General features: G+C 37.4%; 1 long non-coding RNA gene across 10 annotated transcripts in view; it reads right to left on the reverse strand.

Moving 5' to 3' along the window:
- LOC113999983 overlaps nucleotides 1-19,543 on the reverse strand; it is a 262,086-nt gene that overhangs the window by 28,053 nt on the left and 214,490 nt on the right. For 9 of the 10 annotated variants that reach the window (XR_005566981.1, XR_005566980.1, XR_005566976.1 and 6 more), the window contains one exon: nucleotides 5,958-6,033. This is a non-coding gene — a long non-coding RNA (uncharacterized LOC113999983). Of the gene's footprint in view, nucleotides 1-3,236; nucleotides 3,393-5,957; nucleotides 6,034-19,543 lie in introns of all 10 variants that reach the window. The other variant, XR_005566983.1, reaches the window with a different exon arrangement.

Raw genomic sequence — 19,543 nt, forward strand, 5'->3', positions numbered from 1 at the left:
ACACTTGAGTTAAACTCTTGTAAATCAGTCACATTATGCCGTCGGTTGAGAAATAAACACAGACCTATTACTCTTAGAATTCCAGAGGGCTCTCCCTGCCATCCAAGTTATGCAGGATGCCCTATTAATCTGAATTTTGTCATGTTTATTATTTTGCAATTACTAATGTGGGTAACGTTGAAAAGATTTAAGTTGTCTATGATTAGATTCTGAAATGGATGTACATGCTTAGCAAAGTCTTCTGCGAGGGAAAAGGAGAGAGAGGAAGAGAGACAAAAACAGGAGACAGGTTACATGTAACTTCTGACTGAAAAAAGCCAGCAGACCACCAATTTAATTAAATCCTATAACTCTCTAAAAAAAAAAAAAAAAAAAAAGAAAAAAGCTCAGAGCATTTAAAAGCAAAGTACTCCAGTGTCTTCAAGCGCAGGACCTCCCACAGGCTCCCAGCGAATTGCAGTAACCACCTATGTGGTTGTGTTTGAGCCCTCTAATACGTATCAAATGAATGCTGAAACTGAAAATAATAAGTAGACAACTGATCTTGTGATGCTTCCTTCCTTTCGCAGTATTATAAAATGCTGGTAAAATACCTTTCAGTCATACATTTTTAGTTTTTCTCTTTCTGCAGGATTTTGTCAAGTTTCTTGTCTCTTTGTCAAGTTTTCTGTCCTCTGCTCTACCTCAGCTACATTGAAACCAAAATGAACACACCTTTGTTTTTTAAATTGGGGTTTTAGATGTGAAAGAGTGGACAGATGAAGGCTGTTAACACTGGTTGAGATTTATTTTCAGTGATGCAATTCTTCCTGTTCAGTGGAGTCCTCTCAGGTGGATGGTCAGGCTGAGAGAGAACAAAATGGGGCCAGGGACTAGAAAACTGGCTGTTGTGAGTTTGTTTGGTCCCAGGTTGCTTCAGCCAGATGGACATTCCTCAAGATTTCTAGCTTTCTCCTCTTTAGATATTAGGAGACATATCTGGAATCAAGGCAGATTCTCAAATCAAAAATGTGTACAGATCTTTCTAAAAATGCTGATCTGAGACAATCTCAGTGTGTCCCAGGTCAGAAGCAGCAGCTACAAAGAGATTTTAGGCTAAATATCTTTTTTAGGCTATCATCTTTCTCTAGTAAAATAGAGAAAAAAAAACTTTCTGTCATTTTTCTTCTCTATGAGTTTTTGCAGAGATCTTCTGGGAAGGCAGGGAGAAAATGCTGAAATTAAGAGTGGGGGGAAGAGGGAGAAATGGGCTCCACCGCTCTAAAACTCTGCAGAAAAACTACTTGGAAGATAATGTGGTTTGAAACTGTATTAATGTTGTATTTCACTTTGCTTTTCAGAAGGTCCATAAAAAGAGGCAGTGGCAGAAACCAAGGGAAGGCCAGCAAAACTATATTGTAAGCTGAGGAAAGCCAGAAAGGACGCTTTTCCACTCTGCCTATCTTCTAGTCCCTACGTGGAAAAGTGTGGCCTTGGAAAGGGTGTGTGGGAACCCAAGGGAGGAAATCCTTCACCCCTTGTCTTGGATGAAATGAATCAGGACAGAACTTGATCAGCAGTCTCTAAAGTGGTCTATTCTATTTAAAAAATAAAAAGAAAAAAGAAAACAAAAAGAAAATTGCCTGTCAGAGACACGTTACATTGGATACATTGGATAAAAAATTCTGTTTTTCAGTTTAGATAATTCATGTCCTAGAGAACAACAAAGAAAAATTAAAAAGCTCTCAAGAAACAATGGGATCTATTCTGTCCTCAAATGCATGGCTTAGTTACAAGTGGGCTCTGAGCCAACTTCTGTGCTCAGCTACATGTGTGCAATTTCCTTTGACTTAGAGCATATATTTTTGTGGTCAGAATCCAGACTTTTTGTGTATTGGAATTCCTGTTATTTATTTTCATTATTTGTATGTTATTATAAGAATCATGACCTCGTGTTTTTGAGCTTTGGAAAAACAAGGCTCTCTGTTCAGGCCAATGGAGAGATTACAGTCCAGTAGAACCAACAGCATGTAAGGGGTGGGAGCAGTCTAACCATCAGTCCTCTACATGGTTGTATCTTTCTCAATTACAAATAAGTCTATGTAAATTTTGGTCACCTAGAGAATAAGTTACTTTCTTGAAATGAATAATTTCAGATGCCTGATGAATTCTCTGTCTGTCTTTCCCACCCCTCCCTGCACCCAGCACAACACTGCTTCCAACCCCAAGTTTGTTGAACTGTAGTCTTCGTCCTTAAAGCTGGTTTACCCTGGGAAGGTGCTTGGTCTTGTTTCGAGCACCTGCTTTTAACAGAGTCTACACACCACTGCAGCCAACTTCTGTTCTCAGCTACACGTGTGGCTTCCTTTCGCTTAGAGTATATATTTTTATGGGCAGAGACAGTTCTTTTGGGGTATGGCTCTACACAGGCATGGAAGCCTATCTGTCTCACCTTTGCCTGGGGCTTGTAAAGAAGATGGCAGAGGACACAGAGTGGAGGAATTTGAAGGAGCAGAAGGTAATGGCTTCAACTGCTCTGTTCGGGGACCATATCCAGCATCTGACATGACAATGGAAGAAGCGTGAGGACATTGGTAGGTGGGAATTACACAAATCAGCTCTTCCTCTGAATGCATCCTTGTATACAGAGCTTCAGTGTTTAGAGATCAACATGGTGAAAGCAAGAAATCAGACGGACTTAAAGACTCATGTCTCTGTGATGGAGGTGGAAGAGTAGGGATAAGACAGAGGATTTTAAGCCCTCAGAAAAGAACCAAACCAGCGTGTTCAGTCTCTTCTGTGTCCTGAATGCCTGTTTGAATGCTGGCAAGTGCAGCTGGGGTTCTGCAGGTTTGAGAGCGAAGGGTATCAGGGCAGGGAGCAGAGCCAGGGAATGACTGCTCTCTATCCCTTGCCACCCCTGGCGCCTTTCCCGGTGGAAGTCAGAGTGGGAATTAATACACACGGAACTGGTATTGTTCCAACTCTCCAAAAGGAAAACAACATTTTTTTCAAGCTATATGATTCTTGTTTGTGGCTACGTGACACGTTATTTAATGACTGTGAAATACTGCATTGTTCTGATTTTGAAGATGCATACATCTTTGGAGGACCACTCTCATTTTTCTAAATGCTTTTTAAATGCAACATTTACAAACACCTTCATTTTCTTGTTGCTGCTGACTTACTCATTGACATTTTAAGCTAAACAGCATATGGCTTATAGCTTTGTACAAGCAATTGTATACAATTCATACATTTTCTGGAATTAGAAAGCCTTGGAAACATGATGACAATTTTCAGAACTACAGGTTTATTCTTGAAACTAGGAGATCTGTGAGGTCTATTCTTCATTTTTACAGATTTTTCCAAGTGATCCAAAAAGAGTTGCTCAGGCCATCACAATTTCTTGGCTGCAAAATAACAGAAACAACACAGGTGGATATTTAGATGTTTAATTCCCACATGTGTTCAATGTGCTTTGTGGTCTTTAGATGGAAGGGTATTACTGGAGTGTAAGATATTAATTATTGTTATCAGCATCTAAGACATCTCTTGCTGAAGATTTAAATCAGCTTCCCCTGGAAACATAGGAAATAGGATTTAAAAGGACCTCCCGCATCAAGTTCAAAACCCAGCTTTTGTTGTCAACCACACATCACATAATTGGTTTCATGAAGTACTCAAGTTTCATGCTTTAACCAGTGAAGTTTCTTGCTCCCTCTGCTCCTGTTGGAGGGCTGCTACAGGATATCATTCCAGTACTTCCTTCTAATTTTCCATTGGAGTTTATTCACAACCATTTTATAACCATTTGTTTTTATGTCAACATCATCCTTTAAACAGCTCTTCTCCCTCCTTGTATATTTATATATAACATATATACATAACATATAGTTATGTTCTCTCTCAGACTTTGTTTTGTTTGTGTAAACAAGCAAAGCACTTTTAGTCTCCCATACACCTTGGTGCTTGTCCCAATTTCAATAAATTTTATTGTACATGGGTGCTATAAAATGGGTGACCCAAGCTGTACACTGTCTGACTGTATTCTGTCAGAGCAATGGCATTCAGCGAAAAACAGAAAAAAACCCACCATTTCCAGATAACTCTCCCATATCACACTTTTATTTAGTATAGGCACAACTTATCTAAGGCTCACACTCAACTTTTATTAGTAAGGAAAATAATCCAAATTGTTTAAATACTCAACTTGTACCTCTTCTTTTAGCCAGCTTCTGAAGCAATGCTACCCACTCAGACTGGTTTCCTAAAACCACTGCTCCATTATTTGTTTTCTGAAGCATACCATCTTGAGGCTATACTCCAGGACCTAACCTCATCTCATCCCATTCCTTTCCTTCCCTTTTCTCTGCTTATATTATTGGTATTTTTCCCATCTTTGTGTAATCAGAAAATTTCAATTTAACATATTCCCTTTCTGAAATGTGGTTATTAATGAAAATACGGCCCTACAAAATGATCAGTACTAAGAGCATTATGTGTAGGATTGGACCACTGATCTCTGTCCGCCTCAATAGATTTGTTTTCAGCACAACCCACAGTTACTTCTTCTCCAGTCAGTTCCTCACAGTTCTTCCAACTGATCTCTGCTTTCTCTAGTTTAAATAATCCCCTCCCCCTGCAATGCCCTGTAATATGATTTACAGATACTAAGAGGAGTAGGATCTATTGTATTTCCTTTCTTTAGAAAAACTTCATTATTTATGAAAGAAAGTTATGAGAGCAGTATGATATGATCTATTTTTGGAAAAACCTGACGTGTTTTAACACATCTCTTGTTTCCTTCAAAATTAATTTTAAAACCTGGCATGCAACGAGACCGCATTATGAATCTAAATAAATGCTCCAACAGTCATGTACTTGGTACAGTAACGGGTTAATTGCTGCAGTGCAGGAGGCTGATAGGGAGCCACAAGAAGGTGCATGCCTTAATGAGGAGCTGGTAAGGAGCCCTGGGGCATGGAATAGGGGCTAATATAAAGGAGAACACAGCAGGAATAGAAAGCTGAGCAACCTAAAAAAAGATACACTTGCTCTTTACTTGTTTAGGCTGCAATTACTGTCTTGCATGATCACCGACAAAACTTAGAAACACTAAAGTCACTCAATGAGATGGATGTGTGCATGGAATATTTCTGTCCCAGACTAAGTTTTCTGTGTTTTAAGGATTCACTGGCACTCCATATTATGTTTTCTCAAAACAATGAGCTACCAGTTAAACTGAGAACTGGAGCACTGCTTTGGTGGGTGGATATACTATTCTTACGGTCAGTGCTTTTGATTTCTGGGGAGGGACTCTGTTTCCAGGCTACATTTTATTTAAAAGAGCAATTTTTGAAAGACATCAAGTTCACTTGGTCTAAAGGACAGTCCACCAAATATTGGAAAGGAGTAACTCTAACACATGGATCAGAATAGCTCCGCTGCAAATGCATGCTATGCAATGACACTGATCCACTTTGTGATGCTTTGTTCCGGCTTCCAGGTAAAACTACACCCAGTTGCAATTTCAGATGGGCCAGTAACATACAGAATACTAACTTTGCCTCAGTATTTTGGACAAAATTAGTTCTTTCTTTCTTGGGGGCTGGTTGGCCAGGGCGATGGAAGATACAAGGATCAAAACCAAAGAAAATTTGTTCAAATCTTATCAGATGTTTAGCTTGATGTCCAGAATGGTCAGTCAATCATTTGATATCTCTCCACTTCATGCATTAATTAAATACCTCTGAGTCATATTTCTTCAATAATCTTTTTTTTAAAGTAGATAGTTCTTTTTTACACATGGTGCACAAGTAGTGGGCTTTATAATATGTACTTTCTCTAACTGTAGCAGCACATGGTATCTGGTCTTCACAAATTTCTAATTGCTGGATGTTCCTTTCTAGGATTAACTAATTGTAGTATTAGATCAATATTACTGTAAATGGAACTGGGAACAAAATCAGACTTACTGCATAGTGGTAATCATCTAGGTAAACACTGGAGGTAGCTTCCAAGTCAAATAATAAGATCCTCAAAAGCATGTTTCTGTAAAACACAAGTAAATATATAGTCTTTAACAAAACATCTTCAGAACCCCAGAAAAACATTAAACTGGAACAAAGTAAAGGAGAATTTGCCTAAACATCAGCTCAAACCTTTTTCTTTACCATTCTTTTATGCTCATTCTATTCTAATGGATTTTTTCCCCCCATTATACCTTTCCTCTTGATCCTTCAGCCTTCTTCATCTTCCTTGCTCTCTTTACAATAGAAATTGCTATACAGGATCAGACAATAAATCTTTTGAGTTTAATATTCAATCTCTCTGAAAGAACTAGTGTATCTGGTCTCCTCCTTGTCTTTAACAGAGATTGACCTAAAGCCTGAATCTTGTGATTAGTATCCCTCTTACAAAATGGATAACTGTAAGTATTTTGTACTATCTGTATAAATATCTTATAGAGCACGTGGCCTTGGTGAACAAGGGCAATTATTACCACAAGGTAATTATGTACTGTGACTAGGAAGGGGAAATATTTTCTTTTCATGAGTTTCCAAAGACCAGCTTTTACTTTCAGGCAGTATTTCTTTACCCTCATGTAGTCATAGGACGGCAAGGATGAAAATTCCTTATTGACCCCTACTATTATTTTGGAATTTTTTATCATGTTAGCTCTGATTTTGTTTATTTCCTTTATTTTTGAAGTCTACTTTTGTCTGTTGCTAACACTTTTATTGCTGTGTAGCCTTGGTTTCACCAGGGTTTGTGCACCAAGTACTACATAAGCATTTAAGAAAGCAACATCTTGCTCTGAGCAAGATGAGACACCAAGGGATGAGTGGGCAAGAAGTAATGCACTCATTAAGGAACTGTTGTGCTGGAAACATGGCATGCACATGTGGATGTGTGCCTTAAAGTGGGATGTCCTCCCAGAAAGCTGCACCAGTTTTACATCACCTCTGACGATATCCCTTGGCACAGACACATCGGCATGCAGTGCTGCTGTGCTGCCTGTCCTGCAGTTCGAGCTGAGTAGCCTGTGGGTGCAGGGGAGTTGGCAGAGCTGCAAGGTCAGTTGGGAATCTCTCACAGCCCAGAGGCAGGTTGCCACACAAGCCCCAGGGACAGTGATCCCAGTGCAATCTGCTCCCTTGCTTGGGAAAACAGTTCCTCGGAAGGAGGAGGGAGAGAGCTGCCACAGGCAAACTCCTGGGGGAGGAAGAAGCAGGAGGAGTGTACTGTGTGGTTCATTGACTGTATGGGGAGTGTGGGAGAGGGGAATCCGGTAGTAAACACAAACAGATGGGCAAGTTCACAGGAGAAGAGGCTGAAGACTGGGAAAAAAAAAAGGCTATCTTTGGGAGGTTGGTGGGGACAAAGGCTGGGAAGCTCCGAGAAGGTGAAGCATCCTTCCTCTTCAGATGAAAGACTTGTCTCTAATACAAAAAATCCAGGAAGGATAGGTCTGCCATTAGCCCCTTCAAGGTGTCGTGTACTAATGAGGTAGAAAGAAAGACATGATTAATTTTCCACTAAGGTGATAGTAGGAAAATTAATGTTTTTACAGTGGTTTAGGCATATCTGATCTCCTGTTTTGATGGTATTTTCTCACCATATTCATCCCAAGCTCAACCACATTGTGCCCCATCCTTAAGAAAGAAAATAGCACTTGGTTACAAGCAGTAGAGAATTGTGTAAATGCTGTAGCCCCCATAACCATGAGCTACATGCCAAAAAACTTTAGGAAATTCCAAGTAAACAGTCTACATAAAATTGTGGAAACAGTATCTCTGACTGTTATTGAAGGGAGAATCATTTCCCACAGAAACATTTACAGTACAAAGTGCTACAAATCTTATAAAATTATTCTTAAAATTTAATTTGACTAGGGCAGGTCTGTCTATTAACTTCTGAAAAAGTGATTAAATTGGTACTAATCCATATTCTTGCTATGTTGTTTGTTATCTGTTTATGGACAATTATTTTACCATAGAAGTATCTTCTATTGATTTTTCTTAAATTATTTCTTTGCTATAAACTGTTATCTATGCTGCGTAATAGACCAAAAGAGGGACTTGAACATATGACAACAGTAAAATAAAAGCCTGTACCATTAGTTTGGATCACTGTGAAATGTAGAAAAGTTTCTGCAAATTCACCCGAAAGAAAACTTATTCTTGCTCATGTGTAGTTGCTATAGAACAGGTACTACTGATCCAGAGCAGACCTCCAAGTGATCGAATCAGCTGTTCTTCAAAACTGCAAGTCTACAACACATTCATTGCTCTCTTGTAGGCTAAAGATGGATAAAGTTGGGTGTGCTGTTAGGGGTAATGTTCCAACGAGGAAGTAATGTGCATATACTGCTTGAAATCCCATCCCATCAAGCTGCTGAGACCTCTAATTCTCATGATGATACCTTTGGGGGCTGTAGGCATCTTGAAAACAAAGCTGCATGTCACAGTGAGTCTCTAACAGCACGTGAATCAAAGCACTGTATTACAAGAGTAACAGAAGAAGTAATTCATGTAGGTTCCATTTCCATTTAACAAACAATTTTTTACCCAGATACAATTGTTGCTGGGAAGATTCCATAACCCTAAATTTGGGATGATACAGTAATTTTAGAGATGCATTTTAAACATCAACTAAGGGAACTCACTGTAATGCTGAGACATAAATATATCTGCATATAGGGAAATAGGGAATTAATCTTAATTAGCACTGTATTTAAAAACAAAAAACCAAAAAATTGTAAAACTTAATACAAATACAGATACTTTCATGCAGGATGCAGAAGATTAATCAAGTTCCTTATGATGAAAATTTTCTTTTTATTATCATTGTTTTCTATTATTTACGTTGTGAAATGATTTCAGGCCGTGAACTAGAGGCCAGGTTCTGTTATAATGGATATTGAGCATGTAATGAAAAGACAACTTTCCTGCCTAAAAGGTTCTTGAGCTAAATTTATGTCTATATTGTAGTCAAAAGACAGAAGGTACTGCACATAGCATGAAGATACTACAGTCAGTTCTAAGTTCTAAGTCAGTTCTGAGGTTAGCCTGGTAACCTAACCTCAGGAACACAGGCTCAGTGAGGGCTAGTTAGCCTTCTGTCTCAGTAGATTTTGCAAAGGTGGTAGAGAAAAAAGCAAAAAGTGAATCTTGAGGGGAAGAAAACAGGCTAAAGAGAGGGGAAAGTTAGTAATGTTATCAGATTTTACATGCAAACAAATGGCTCAGAAGCACATACAGGGAAGGTTGTGAGGTTACTACAGAAAGAAGGAAAGTTAGAGGTAAATATAGAGTTTGGAGTTACACCCAGTCTAATAGCAAAATTCTTGTTGGTGGGTAGTTGTGCAAATTTGCCTGCCATCTTTGTTGTATACAAACTGCTTCTGGTGGCGGAACACCCAGCTAGCATCCCTCGATGGCACTAGGGATTAATTAAGCATGATGTCTTTCGGAAAGTAGCAGCATTTTCTTGGAAGGCAACAAGGGGAAGCTAAAAGTTTTGCTGTGTAATGAAATGTTACCATACAGTGAATCCTTGTTACCTCATTACTCTTAAACCTTTGTTAAAAATAACTTTTCGAGTGTATTACCTAATTGGTTAATTTGATGATCTTAGTGCACAATTCCATAACATGTTTGGTCTCACCTAGATGAGACAGCACTAGTACTTAGAAGTCAGGAATGTGAAAGTTAAGGTTGAACGGACCGTTTTCCCTCCTTTCTGCATATACCTTGTGACACAGTCTAATTATATTGCCCACTACTGTTTCTCTGTTTTGACATTTTACAGATCCTCAAATAAACCACTTAACCTGTGACATGTGTGTCCATAAGTCAGAAGCCATTACATTATGTTTTGTAGTTTTATTCAAGATCCCAACATCAGAGAACACTTGAATAAAACATAGGACATTTTTATGGTAAAGTCTTTAAGGTAAAATCTTACAAGTCTTAGGAAAAAGTCTGTGGCTAAAAAGTTAAAAAAAAGAATTTTCAACTTAGCGTGAATGGTAACTCATTTTCAAGTGCATATATAGGGCTTATTAGACAATAGATAGATTAAAGTTAGGTACACATAGAAAATTTTTTAAATTTAATCTGTTGGCCTGTTGTATTCAACAGTTTCAACAAGTTTTAATTGTGGCTTTTTTTTTTATTTTAATGGGACATTTCATTCAAACTGGTATTTGAATTTATACTGACTGAAAAATTAGATTCATTAAATATGGAAATAAGGTGAAGCATGGAGAATTCAGCCCTGTTTCAAAAGGTGAAGAACATGTTGAAATCATGAGTTATAAAAAGAAGGAACTTATGTATTTACAACAACTGTTCCATAACGTCAGTACATTCTCTTCTATGAGATTTCCTTGTGACTTCTGGTGTGAGGCTTTTGACTTTATGTACCTCTGACTAATTTACCTTTCACAGGCCTGGGCACTCCCAAGCTGTAATGTGCTTCACATGGAAAATATATGTGAATAACAGGAACAAAAATGATGCTACGAGAGGCTCCAAGCTTTTCAGACCCTCCAGAAAAATTATGTGTGAAAACATCAGGTAAAATTTTAGTGTCACTGACACAGATGAAAATTCTGTTGTGGCATTTCATGAGTCTAGAAGTTCATATACAGTTCATAATTCAGTGTATACAGGTGCCTAGGAAATTACAGCCTTGTGGGGCTTTTCTAGGTAAGGCTTAGCTGTCTGTTCTGTATCTCCTTCAGTAGTGACACCACTGATGAATATAAAATCATTTTTTCAGCAATTATTCTCAGGCTACTTCTGTAGTTTACCACAAAGTAGGAAAATTGCCTGGCTAGAGTCCTGACTATATCACTTGGTAAAGTGGAGGGAACAGGAGAGAGGGAAACAAAGAGAAGGCAGTTTTGCTAAGGAAAATCACTATTAATCTCTATATCCATTTCTTCTTTTATATTCAAGCAAAATATGAAAAGTTTTCTTCATAATCAGTGGACCAATCTACCTCTCTCCTAGTTCTTTTACAATTAATAGATTTGTATAGGCTGGATTAACCTGTCCTAGTTCCTAGCACGGTACTTGTACCTTGATTTTACATTAATTGTTACCACATTTCATTAAATAAATGAAGATATAACTTTACTACATCAATAGAAATGTTTCTATATTTGTACTATAAAACTGTAGAAGTCAACCTAACCTAACAGGTTTCCTCACGAAGTTTTTATTTTTTTTTGGTAAATTAATAGTGGGTTGATGGACATATCTTTCTGATATTGAACAGAGCATCTCACAAACTATGCAGTGTCTCTTAGAAATTTGAAGAAGAGAGCTCTGTGAAACCATCCATCCATAAGGGACCCTTGTATCATAGAAAACTGGTGTTGGATGAAATTTGAGACAACTCTGAGATTTGTAAACATCTCTGAGAAGATGCACACCAGCATGCAAGATTCAGGTAAAGTTTCAGCAGTGTGTGAGAAGGTTCCCCATCTCCCAGCAAGTTGTAGGAAACCTCAGTCCCCAGAGGACCTTTCTCAAGCAACATGAGAATAAGTTTCTCTCTTCTTGACCACCCCCGATGGAGAGAGATTTTGAAACACAGGGCTTTTTTGCAGAAGGATAGAAATGGAAATCCTGACGAGTGTCCATACTGACTAAGTTTTGGCACTTTGGCACATGTTTGTTGCACATGGAGGGTAACAGTCTCTCATCAGGGTGATCTGAAGCAGTAGCCATTAAAAACTCGAATAGCTTAAGGAGACAAATCTGAGTAAGTATGTGGCTAAATTTAGGTAGTGTATATACTGCGTACCATATGTTTCAGACTTCCTTCCCCACAGAAGTAGTGATAAATAAACTCCTACCTCTTGTTCCTAGTGGAGATGACATGAAATGTTAAAATATTAGGTGTGGGGTGTCAGAGAATGGGAGAGAGCTGTGAGTTAATTAACTGGCATGTCTATGAGAAAAACCCCAAACAATGCTTTAATTCAGCTGGAGTCCTCAGCAGATACTTTTCAGTGCAGTTCCAAAATTTTTCCAACAGCCATTGGGCAGTGAACTCTTTTAATGAGAGGATGTTGACTACCTTGTCATGTTTTTAAGTTCCCAGACTACACAGTTATCAGTGAGGCTGGTAGAAACTGTAATTCTGATGTCAGTGCTACCACTGATTACCATTTTTAGGTAGCAAAGAAGCCTAAATTGCCAATAATAGTTGTGAAAGAGTTAGTGAATAGAGAGTAGAAGGCAGGTAGAGAGATGAAGTGAGGAATTACACAAACTATAAATTGCCTAATTTTATTATTTTATATATTCCTTTTCTGGTAAAAGTAGGATATTATACAAAACAGGCCAAAATGCGATATAGAAAGTGACTTAATCTGAGGTAAAATAGTAGGTGCACAGGAATTAGTAGTACAGTAATCAAAATAAAACATCTTAAAAGAAAAAATATAAATTAAAAGGCTTTTAGCCTTTGAGAAAGAGAATCCCATTGTATAATTAGGTCATGAACTAAGACCTTTCACCACTGCAAATTCATACTGTGCGCTATTTAAGAGCCACCTCTTGATTCTTCTACTGCAGCTTCTAATAGCAAACCCTGTTCTGTTTCTCTTTGTGCAAACCCAATCACATCACATCAAATTATACAACTAATTAACACAAAACACCTTAAAAAATTGCATATTATTTTGGCAAGCCAAATTAACGTCAGTCCCCTGAAACCATGTTTAGCAATTCCCTCTGACTGTAGTAACGCCTACTACTGAGAGAAGGGCTAATCAGCTACAGGCTCTCCTGCTGATGAGCTGAACCAAGTAACCAGATGTTTCTGCCTTCTAGGCTAATGGAAATGTCATGCACGTTTTTCTCTCCACCTAGGTGAAGAACTAATTCCACCATGGCCATGGTCTAGGTGGCTCTATGATGCTGCTTCTGACAGGTCCTGCTAGTTAATTCTGAGCAGACAGGTACAGCCTTGCTAAAGGTGCTCTGGTTTAAGCCAGTTAATCCAGCCCGTCAAGGCAGCTTGCTGCTGAGGCTTTCTCACTCAGGATATGGATAGCAAAGAGAAAGTTGATGAGTATCACTGTGGAAAAAAATATTTCCATTATGTTGTACTGTACGTAAAAGCTGGGTAAAGTATGTTTTTTTATGTATTGGTAAGAGGTCCCACTGCTATTAAATTACTTAATGAGATGTCTATTGCAATTAAAAGAATCATAACATTTATATTAACATTTTAAAGCTTCCTTATTTCAGGAGTGTCAGTTTACATGAGTCTAAATAGACAATAATGAACATAGTTAAGTATTCCATATTAAAACTGAGTACTGTGTAACTGTCTAATAAAATCTTAATATTTAACTACACTGTATAACTTACAGGGTAGTATAAAAGCTTCACATTTAGATGTATCCCATCCTGAATCTCAAATAAGGGAATTAGTATTAAATATGAATACAAAATAAAAAATGCATTTATAGGTAATCTTACAAAATATATTTACATTATATATTTATTTAAAAAGCTTAAAGTATAATTTGATGGATGATACAGTCATTTTCAGAAACAGTAAGCCGTAATTTAAAGACACTGTGTAATTATTTAGCAGCAGTATTTTCTAAGTTCAGCTGACTTGTGCTTCTTGTGCTGGATGCTAGTGCTAGATTGAAAAACTGTGTATCAATAAGCCCTACTATTCCAGATGCTTACCTGGTGCAGGAAAAAGATATGTGGTACATTTAAAATACTACTTGAGGAAGAAGGGAATTAGATCTATTCATGCAGATTTAGTTTGAAAAATGCAGTGACTGTATTAATTTTGGACCCTACTGCCTGCAGCTAAGTATATTCTTTATTTTGTTTTTCAATAAATCTGCAGTAGCATATACAGATTATATGCCAAAGTTAGTCTTTTTATATTTTAAATTTCCTTAACACGCTCATTGCTGTATTAACATCTGTTCTGAAACTCCCACCACCACAGCAAGGAGGCATCAATTAACATCAGTTTGGAAACGACAGATATTCAGTCAAGGAGGAATAAAATTCTACAGCAATTTTTGCCAGCAAAATCTCATCATGTGTGCAAAGATGCAGTCTACTGGTAGCACCAGTTTGATATTTGAGGTGATGGATCACTGAAAGAATGAGGTTTGCCTCTCATGAAAGGAGACATGCATGAGCTTTTAATTGTAAATTCAAAGATAAGGCCACTGAACTGAGAGTGACCTGGCTCTAGTCCCAGAAACTTGTGTTTCACTACATTTAGTTTCTACAGTAGAAAAATCTAGCAGTGTGAGAGGCAGTCTTTCAGACAGCTAGACTCACTTACTAGTGAAAGAAGTATTGGAAAACTGAAATTTACCCAGGATGCTGTGGGTTACTAGAGCAGACCATAGAGTACCTAACACCCGGTCATCCTACATAACGTAATATGCAGGCTAGTTACTAAAACAGTGGAGGTTTCTGGCTGGATTTCAGGACTGTCTCCAAGAATGGTGGAGTTGAAAAATCCTGCTATTTGATCATGAAAAAAGTAGTGTTATGCAAAGATCCGTGTCCAAGAAGCAAGAAAACAACCTTTAACCATCTTATCAACTGTACATTTCTTCCAGCAGCTTCCTTTGCTTTTGCATGCTATGACTTTACAAACTAGAGTTTCATTGCGTATTGTTGAGAAATCAGTGGAAAATGAAGATTGAAAAATAATGTATGCACTATTATTATGTTGCTTTCTTTGACAAAAAAGAAATAAATTCTTAAAAAGCAAAGAGAGATAGAGAAATGAAACTGAACATAAAATAGTTTTTTTAATTTTTATTTGGAAGATAAGCAATTCAGACGGAAATTAATTTGAGATTTTAGGAGTATGAACATTTTCAGTGAAATGGTTCCCTTTCAAAAGGGAAACTGCTGGTCTTTTAGTGAGGAAAAGGTTACTTTCATAAAGTGTTTTCTATTGATCTAATCAACATCTCTGTGATGGAATGACAAGAACTGAACAAAGGTTGCTGAACTGTGAAGAACTTTGGCTTAGATCAAATAATTTTGTGGCCAAGACTAGCTGTCATAAGGAGTGAGGGACTTTTATGGTGGAGCCAATGGTAGTGTATGTATATATATTTATATTTATATATGCATATATACAGACAGAGAAAGAGGAATGGTGTAATATTATCAGACAGTTTTAGAAATATGTGAAATTAAATATGTATTTGGAGAGAGTATAACTGAATGTTCTTCACTGTCTTGTGGATTCCACAAAATGAAGGAAATTTTATTTCCTTGTAGAAGCATTTCCCTGTACACTAGTTTGTGCCAAAAAGAAAGAAAGAAAAATCACCTTGAACAGTTCAAATTAAAAGCAATAGTCCCAGAAAAAAGACTGCCATGACAATCACAGGATCACACCAACATAACTTTGGTCCTTGTGCTTTTTGTTCAGCAAAAGGTCATTGGACCTCATGTATCCTGCTTTGCAGATCTAGATTTTCTGTTAGTGTAAGGTTGGAGAGGGAATAACAAAATTTTGTCCTAAACACACCCATGAGACCCAGGTTTATTTGGCACAGTTGTGTTCTGACTAAAACCTTCAATTACCAAAGTGTATAATATATTCCCATCAGGTTTTTGGGTAAAGTCTGGAGAAAAAACATGGGGATGATCTGTCCCCCTGCAGAACTGGGAATGAAGTCAGACTTCTGAGCTATAGGTGCTTGTTCACATGTTGCTAGCTTCTCTCTGACCAACTTTCTATCATATACTATCTGTACAACTTTCTATCTGTACTCACCAGTGTCATAAACTTTTCTGTAAGGCTACTTGCCTGGGCAGCAAAAATAAATAAAGAACCATTCACAACGAAAATAATGTAGAAGAAGGACAACAGCTGGGAAAAACAGTTCTTGGAGAAAGTAAAATTACCTAGGATATCTGTTACTTCCTGAAAGTTCTCACAAGTTTATCCACCATTCTGAATGTCTTCTAGCATGAAGGAATCCTGTGGCATTCAGGATCACAGGAATGTGAAGTTGTATCACACTGGAAGCCCATTTGGTCTGTTGTCCTGTGAACAATGATCAAAGCCACACACTTCAAAGGAAGGTGCAATGAAGTATGAACAAGACACTTATGGAAATATACAGCTTTTGATTCTTCTTTCTTGTTCCAGACAACCAGTGAATGGCTTCTTCTTTGTAGCTGGGGAATTCCTGCCTCTTCTAACTTTAAAATTGTTTTAGTATCATTGTGTACCTTCTTTTCATGTAAAAAATTTCCCATTTCATTTCAATGAAATTGAATAAAGTGTAATCTTTTTGCATTAATTTCTCCCCATTTTATCGATATTGTGTGATTAACTTTCCATATTCATATTCACCTATCTCTGGATAAAATACTCTTTTTGGTAGTCCAGTAGCCTTTGAAAGACTTAGGTGAGCAAGTTATAACAATCTGTTCAAAGAATTTCATCCCCTTTGCTCTTTGCAATGCAAAAGCTTCAAAGGTCAGTTCAGATAGACTTCACACACTGCAAAGGTATTCATTATGTAAACTCATGGATACATTTCTCATGGGAGCATATGAGCAGCTTTAAGATATATTTGCTGTGTATGTATGTTTATTCCTTAATAATTGAGCAAGATGATGAAAACTCTGGTGGAGAATGTAGATGCTAGATATGGATCATCAGTATCCTGAGAGAGGCAGAAAGTATTTTGACAGACTTGATACAGTAGGGCAATTCTTTCCCTTTCTCCAGTTATTCCAAGGATAACAAGCTGTGTTGAATTTCTTCAAGGAGGAAAAAAACTTTTTCTGCTTTGGGTACACAAGCTCTACTAAATATTTTGGAGGAAAATGTTTCTTCCTTCTGTGCTTGCAATGCAGCTAAGGATAAAAAAGAAGAAATAATTCCCTGACAAAACCTTCAGACCGTCTTTCTGGAGAGTTCTTATTTGATGGCAAGAATGCAAGAGAGTCTAAGTACTAAATACACCTGAATTTAAAAACTGTTCTCAGGTTCAAGTGTGTAGATGACATTGACAGGCATACGGTGTTTTCCCTACTGAGGATAAGACCAAATAGTGTCTTGACTAGTGCACCAGTGGAATGTTGATTTTTGCATGGGATAAGGTTTGCTAGGGGTTTGTAAAAAATTTAAAGGGAAAAATTTGTAATCTGAAAGTGATTATTGGTTTTTTTTTTATGTTTGGGGCTTGCAATGGAGCTATATACTCCTTTGAGTTTAGCAGATGTTTCAAGTATGAACAAGGACACAAATGAAAAGCCATGGAAGCAGTCAGATTTTGTACTGGAGTATATGCCATAGCAATAATAACAAAGGGAGTTGGAAAGCCACCGAAATAAAAGACTGTGATCCAGTTTAGGTCCACACATCGTAATGCATTATCAAGCAGTTATTTCTCCCAGTTAATCATTAAATGCACTCCTACATTCTTAAAAACTAATGTGAGGAACACTTTTTGAACAGAGAATAAAAGTACACATAGTGGATTTGTGAGTAAGAAACATGTGAACCAACAAAATAACAACCCTCTGTTCTGTATAGCTCTATATTCTTTCACAACTAGGTTGTTTCATTAATAATTCCAGAGAATTAGTATGTATTGTGTTATTCTGTACAGCTTGTTGTACAGAAACAATTCAATAAATGAAAAGTCTGAATTCTAAGTATTATTATTATTATTATTATTATTTTTGTTCAAATTTCCTTTGTGGTGCAAAATTCTTTTGATTGCTTCAGACCTACAACAATCCCCTGTTGTTTATCATAAATACCAAGTTGTTTTATTTCTCCAGGCTTACAAGTTTTATTTTCTTCTGTTACTATAATTTCTATTCATTTTTAATATGAACACATTTTCCTACAGAAGTAGTCTTGTATCTAACTGCACCTCGTGATTTTTTTGGCTGTGAAAAGTATTCTAGCTGATGAGAAAAGGGTGAAAATCATTCCACCCCCTCACCAGAGTGAACTAAACTTTCTAAGGACATATTTTGCCCCTTTTTGAAAGGGAATAGGTAATGGCTTCAATTCTGACTGCCCACTTGCTAGATATATTTTTATATCAAATTCAGAAACAAGTTAATGGTCGTGCCATTAACTTTATTTCTGATAGAATTCTTATTGTGTAAACTTGATCCAGTAGTGTCAATAGCAATATGGTCTTTGTACAAAAAGCGCTACTTAAAACACCGACATTGGTGTTGATTTTATCACAATCGCCAGTTTTACAAACTCTTTGGAAACTGTACAGTCTTTTTCTGAACTGATCTTTTCTGTAATGGGTGAGGAGAGGGAATTATGGCCTCCATGATAAATTATCTCATATTTTTATCTATCTTTCTTCTCTACTGAGAACTTTGCCTATTTTCCATACTTAAGGTTGAATAACAGAGGTGTCTGACACCAATACTGTAATTTTTAGCTGTACTCTTTCAGTCACTTTTTTTTTTCCACAATCAGAGCACTCTAGATTCCATAGTCAAGGATTCACTGGTTTTATGAAATCAGACAGACTGGATCATGCTGCTCGTCTGTTCTCTCTGCCATTCTTACTAACACAAGAGAGTACACATGATTTACATCAATGAACTCTGACTCCCACAGTTTTCCAGTGTCCCCCCTGAAACTCCTAACAAAGATGTGATCAATCATTTTGGTCTTCATTCAACTGGAAAAATGTGCTAAGAGCTACTATAAGATGACCAGAGCTTGTATTTCTGCCAAACAGACTGGTAATTTTGTATAACCAATTTATACAGTTTTTCTAACTGTACAGGAAAAGGAGATACAGCTAATAGCATGCCTCTGGTAAGAGTCTATTGACATTTTAACTGCTGAAAATCCATTTTAAGCCTGCAGAATCTAAATATATTGGGGGCAGGGGAGCTGAAGTGTTACATCTGCCATTTCTTGTGGTTGAGAATCCCTCTCCCACAACCACAGGGACAGCCTTCACATTCAGTAAGGGTGAATTCACAGACTATATCTTTAATTTGCCAACTCTCTGCAATGCATGTCTAAAATGCATCTTTCTCACTGACTCCATCACTTACAACTCACCTTAACTTTTATCTGGAGAACTGCATTTTTTTTCCTTTCAAGCACTGGTGGCTGCTATTGTTTCCTGCTTTTATCTGTTGAAAATACAACACCAACAACCACTTTCTGACCTTACCTTGGGTCCTTCTAGTGGGTTTCCTTTCCGCATCACACTGAACATTATGCTTCTCATCTTCTTGACTTGGCCTATCAGTACTTCATGATGTTGCTTCTGTCAGAGCCTCTGGTAGACATCCACCAGTACTGGTTAAAGTTCAGATGGAATATCAGTGGTGCCCTCCTCCTTTGGGAGATGACCCTCACCAACAATTCTAAAAGCCACTTCATTATCTTCTTTCAAATCTTTAAATCTTTCCATCTGACTGCTTGGGACCTAATGAGAGCTTTGTCCTACTTATGTAGATTTCTTCACCTGAACTAGTTTTCCGTTATCTTCAGTGGAAAACTACGCTTTTTC

This window comes from Pipra filicauda, unplaced genomic scaffold, assembly GCF_003945595.2.
Source record: "Pipra filicauda isolate LSUMZ 115617 unplaced genomic scaffold, ASM394559v2 scaffold83_size3615187_pilon, whole genome shotgun sequence".
Classification (NCBI taxonomy): Eukaryota; Metazoa; Chordata; class Aves; order Passeriformes; family Pipridae; genus Pipra; species Pipra filicauda.